Here is a 6,000-nt window from a genome sequence, read left to right as displayed (position 1 = left end):
TTGTTTATTTTAAATTTATTTTCCATTGGCCCAGGAGCTGTGTCTGTGAAGAGATTCCTTCCGCATATATCTGAGACTGCTGCCTATGGATCCCTCTATTATTTTTATAGTTTCCAGCTTTATGTTCAAGTTATGTATCCATTTTGAGCTTATTTTTATGCACGTTGTCAGTTGGTGGCCTAGTTTCATTTTTGCATTTGTCTGACCAAATTTCCCAGCATCATTTATTGAAGAGACTGTCTTGTCTCCATTGTATGTTTTTGCCTCCTTTGTCACATATTTATTGAGCTTGGTGGTTTGAATTGGTTTCTGGGTTCTCTATTCAACTCCAATGGCATATATGTCTATTCTTGTGCCAGTGTCAGGCAGTTTTGAGCACAGTAGCTTTGTAATACAGCTTGATATCTGGTATTGAGATCCCTCCTACTTTGTTCTTCTTTCTCAGGATTGATTCCGCTATTCATGGTCTTTTTTAAATTCCAGATGGATTTTTGGAGGGTTGATTCTAGGTCTGTGAAATATGCTGTTGGTATTTTAATGCGGAGTGCATTGAATCTGTAGATTGCTTTGGGTAGTATAGCCATTATAATGATATTTCTACCAATCCATGAACAAGTTATGTTCTTCCATCTGTTTATTTCTTCCTCTATCTCTTTTTCAACATCTTCTAGTTTTCTGAGTGGAGGTTTTTTACCTCCTTATCGAAGTTTATTCCTAGGTATCTTAATTTTTTTGGTGGGATGATAAATGGGATTCTTTTTTCAATCTCTCTTTCTGTAAGTTCACTATTGGTGTATAAAAATGCCATATATTTCTTGGCGTTAATTTTGTAGTCTGCTACATTGCCGAATTCATTTATTAAGTTTACTAAACTATTGAAGGAGTGTTTGGGTTTTTCTATGTACAGTATCATGTCATCTGCAAATAATGACAATTTACTTCTTCTTTTCCAATTTGGGAACCGTTTATTTCTTTTCGTTGTGTGATCACTGTGACTAGGACTGCCAGTACTGTATTGAACAGGAGTGGTGAAAGTGGGTGTCCCTGTCTTGTTCCTGTTCTAGAGGGAAATGGTTTTAGTTTTGGCCCATTGAGTATGATGTTGGCTGTAGGTTTGTCATATAAGGCTTTTATTATGTGGAAGGATGATCCTCTATTCCTACTTTGTTGAGTGTTTTTATCAGAAAAGGCTTGCACTTGGTCAAATGATTTTTCTGCACCAGGTCATTCTGTGGTTTTTCTCTCTGAATTTGTTTATGTGAGGTATCATGTTCATTGATTTGTGGATATTGTACCATCCTTGCATCCCTGGAATAAATCCCACTTGGTCATGGTGTACGATCTTTATAATGTATTGCTTTGTCCGGATTGCTAGAATTTAGTTGAGAATTGCAGCATCAATGTCCATCTGGAATATTGGCCTGTAAGTCACTTTCTTTGTGGTGTCTTTTACTGGTTTTGGGATTATGGTAATGCTGGCTTCATGAAAAGAGCTTGGAAGTATGCCGTCCTCTTGAATTATTTGAAATAGTGTGAGAAAGATTGGTTTTAGTTCTTCTTTGAATGTTTGGAAAAACTCCCTTGTGAAGCCATCTGGTCCAGGGCTTTTGTTTTTCCGAAGCTTTTTGATTACTGTTTCAATTTTATCAGTAGTTATAGGCCTGTTCAGGTTTTTTGCTTCTTCCTGATTGAATATTGGAAGCTTGTGTTTGTCTAGAAATGTGTCCATTTTGTCCCGGTTTTCCATTTGTTGGAGTAGAGTTGTTATAATTTTTACAATCCTTTGTGTATCTGCCGGGTCATTTGTTACTTCAACTCTTTCATTTCTGATTTTGTTTATTTGGGTCCCCTTTCTTAGTTTCTTGGTGAGCCTGGCTAGAGGTTCATCATTTTTTTTTCCTTTTTTCAAAGAACCAGCTCTAGGTTTCATTGATCTTTTGTATTATTTTTTTTTGGTCTCTATGGCCTTTATTTCTGCTCTGATCTTTATTATCACTTTCTTTTTTGGTAATATGGGCTTTTATTGTTGCACTCTTTCTAATTATTTAGAAAGAATTACTTAATTTATTACCATTTTTTTCCTGTTTTTTGAGGTAGGCCTGTAGAGGTCTTACTTTCCTTTGCAGGACTGCTTTCATTGTGTCCCATAGATTTTAGGATTGTGTGTTTTCATTGTCATTTGTTTCCAGGATGCTTTTTATTTCTTCTTTGATCTCGTTGGTAACCCAACCATTGTTTAATACCATGCTATTTAGCCTCCAAGTGTTTGATTTTTTTTCATTGTTTTTATTGCACTTGATTTCTAGTTTTATGCCATTGTGACCTGAGAAGATTCTTATTAGGATTTCTATCCCCCTGAATTTGAGGAGACTTTTCCTGTGTCCTAATATGTGGCCTATTTTTCAAAATGTCCCATGTGCACTGGAGAAGAATGTATATTTTGTAGCTTTGGGATGAAATGTTCTGGAGATGTCAAGTCCATCTGAACTGGAGAGTCATTTAGGATTGCTGTTTTTTTGGAGGTTTTTTGTTTAGAGGATTTATCCAGTGGTGTCAGTGAGGTATTGAGGTCCCCTACTTTGACACTATTGCTATCTATCTATCCCTTGATACCTTCCAGAAGTTGTTTTATGTATTTGGGCACTCCTGTACTGGGTGCATATATGTTTACCAGAGTTATATCCTCTTGTTGATTTGCTCCTTTTAGTTTTGTGTAGTGGCCTTCCTTATCCCTTGCTATGACCTTCATTTGAGTTCTATTTTGTTCAGATATAAGTATTGCCACCCCAGCTTTTTTCTCATTTCCATTTGTTGAAAATTTATTTTTCCCTCTTTCACTATTAGTCTGTGTTTATCCTATGCTCTGAGGTGAGTCTCTTTCAGACTGCAAAATATGGGTTTTGTTTCCTTATCCATTCAGCTGCCTTATGTCTTGATTGGAGCACTGAATCCATTTACCTTTAATGCTATTATTGTAAGTACTTGTTTGTCATATTTATTCTTAATGTTTGTGCTTCTTCTTGCCTTTCTGTTTCTTCTTTTTACTTCTATCCCTCTAGCATTTCTTGCATTGCTGACTTGGTGGTAATAAGCACTCATAGCCCTTTTTTGTCTGTCAATTTCCTTATTAATTCTTCAATTTTGAATGATAGCCTTGCTGGGTATGGATTCAGCCCCTTGTTTTACCTCACTTTGTATATTTCATTCCATTCCCTTCAGGCCTCGTGTGTTTCTGTTGAAAAATCTGTTGATATTCTAATGGGAGATGCCTTGTAGGTAACTTTCTGTCTCTCTATGGCAACCTTTATGATTCTAAATTTTGCATTGATGTTTAATTATGATGTGGCTTGGTGTTGGTCTTTTGTGGTTCATCTTATTTGTGACTCTGTGTAGTTCTTGGACTTGCATAGTTATTTTCTGGCCTGTATCAGGGAAGTTTCCTGTCATTATTTCTTCCAACATGTTTTCCCCTCCTCCATCTGACTGGAAGAACTGGCTGGGTCTATAGACCAAGACAGAGCACAGACCTGCTGTGAACCTGGATTGCGGTTAGTGTTTGTCACCTAAATGGACACTCCTGCTGTCTTCCCATGACCCTGATCGTGTCCACCGCTGCCACACATAGAGTGGCATGTTCCCATTCTCCGGTGACTTCTCTAGGCACACTCAGATCAGGCTGGCCCAGGTGATGGCCATGAGAGCCTTACATTAGGAACCAGGGCCTTGTTCTTGTGTCACCGTCCCATGACCCACTCAGAGATACAAGTGCAGGCGACTGATTCACGCCTCAGATACTGAACATGGAGAAGGAAGTAAATTGATGGCCCCTGCCAAGGTCTCTTGTCTGGAGAGCGAAGTAATGAGACGTGGAAAGTGAAATGCTTCCGTAATTTCTTAAATTCTGCCAAACATGAGGAATTACTTTTACTCATCATCGTGACTCAGTACCCAGCTTCAGGTTCACAATGGCCAGCTCCCAGAGAAGTGTAAATGAGCAACATGGTTGTGACCAAAAAGAAGATGGAGAGGTCCCATGGCAAGTCAGGAGGCCAAAGAGCTTCACACTAAAGGAACTCTCCCAGAAACGGGTGCCCAAGTAGGCAGCAGGAAGGATGGGACCTTGGAAGCTTATCCAAAACTAGTAAGCAATGTGACAGTTCACCAGGGCATGGAAAAGATTCTCACTCTGTGTGGAAAGTTGTATGAGCAGAAGACCCGCAAGCCATGTTTAAACTACTTTTGAAATAGTTTGCAAAGATGCATGTCAGTTTTTAATTCTCAAACATTTAAAAACACAGGGTGCTAAGTAGTGATTTAACTACTTTATTTATTTACATGTATGGTATGTTTATAACAGACTTTTTTAATGTTGTGACAAAACTCTGTAATAGCCATTGAAAAATAACAACTTTTCCTATGGTTATTAGGATTGCTGGGCAGGGTATTAGCTGGAGGTACCATTCTGTGTGGTGTGCTCTACAGTGCAAAGCAAGACTAGTCTGTGATTTACTCATTTTGCAGTTCAGTTGTTTTGTTTGTTTGTTTGTTTGTCTCCTCAATTGAGTGAGGGTTCATGCCACAGAGACACTCTGAGGAAGACCATGAAATTCTCATGAGGTGTCCCAGCTGATCACCCAGAATAACAGTGGATGTACCCGTCGGCACTCAGTAAATTTTTTGGAGTAAATCAAGGATAGAAGAGTGAGGAGAGGTGTCTGGATTTGGCGGGTGAGGATCAGCTGACCCGTGGACATCCCTGAGAAGATGTCCACTCTGTGCCAGTGCCTCCTGCCAGCCCTCACATAGGGCATAGATGGATTTCCTGTCAAGTATGGAGACAGACCTTCTGTGACCCTGAGGCTTATGGAACCCTCTCCAGAAAACAATCAGTAGTGGAATGGGCTGTACAGCCTATGGCATCTGCTTTTCCTCTCAGCCACAATACTCTTCCTCTGGCTTAGAGTTGGAGATTTAGGGTCGGTGGATGACAGGGATGCAGTAGCAGGACCCATTCTCTCCTTCTCTGGTCAGAAGCATAATTCTTACCATCTGATGGGGCAGAAGTGCAGTCTTCACCAGAAGCATCCCTCTGCAGGCCTGAATGCCATGGTTGGGCCCTCCGTTTCCCTCTAGACCTCTCCTCTTCTTTGTGTCCAGGATTGGTGTGTGCCATTCTCCACACCTTGCCCTGCACTCTCTATTGGAATGACTCAGTGCCTTTGGGGTTGGGATCTGGGAATGTCACTGGCACCTCATCTACGCCAGGCCACCCCTGCATCCCAACCCCTCCCCGCCACCACCGCCGTCTGCATAATCAGGTAGATTATGTCTCTGATATTTAAGGGATGCAGATCTCAGATTCAGCAAGACTGGCCCATACACGCTGCCATTTCCCTTTTGTCCCTCATTCTGGGTTCCTCATGGGATTCTCCGGGCCATTCTCTGCCCTGTCCCTCTAGCCCAGAGTGAGTGCTCTTCCTCATGCACCTCCCCTGTGCCTCTAGAAGCACTGCCCTTGGCATTAAACAGCTAGACCCAAGCCTGTCTTGGATGTGAGGCATGTTCTCCTTGGGGAACAAGAAAGAGGGGCAATCCCTTGTTTAGGTCTAGATGTCATTGGCTCTGAAGTGAAACCAGGTCTTGTTGGGCACAGGCAGGGCAGGTAGTGCCAGCAGAGACTTGTGAGTTTGAAAAAGGCACAGAGGACAAAATACATCAGGGTAGGAAGACGTCTTACTGCAGAGGGAAAGAAGCCAGGTGGAAGGGTGTCTGCACAAAGGCTGGGTTAAGAGAGCAGACGATGGGAAAGCCCATGCATGGGGACTGGTCCCCAGGGCCTCTGAAGGCCCACAGAGGCAGGGCTTGCTGTGGAACCCAGGAAGGGCATCCTCCTGCCTCTTTGGTGTCTCTTTGGATCCAGAAAGGCAGCTGGGATGTTGATTTTCCTTCTGTTCACTGTAGCTTGTCACGTTCTCCAAAACAGCTCAGTAGAATTGGGGA

Source organism: Myotis daubentonii, chromosome Y, assembly GCF_963259705.1.
Source record: "Myotis daubentonii chromosome Y, mMyoDau2.1, whole genome shotgun sequence".
Lineage (NCBI taxonomy): Eukaryota > Metazoa > Chordata > Mammalia > Chiroptera > Vespertilionidae > Myotis > Myotis daubentonii.
The sequence above is the reverse complement of the archived record's forward strand: the minus strand, read 5'-3'. Positions refer to the sequence as shown.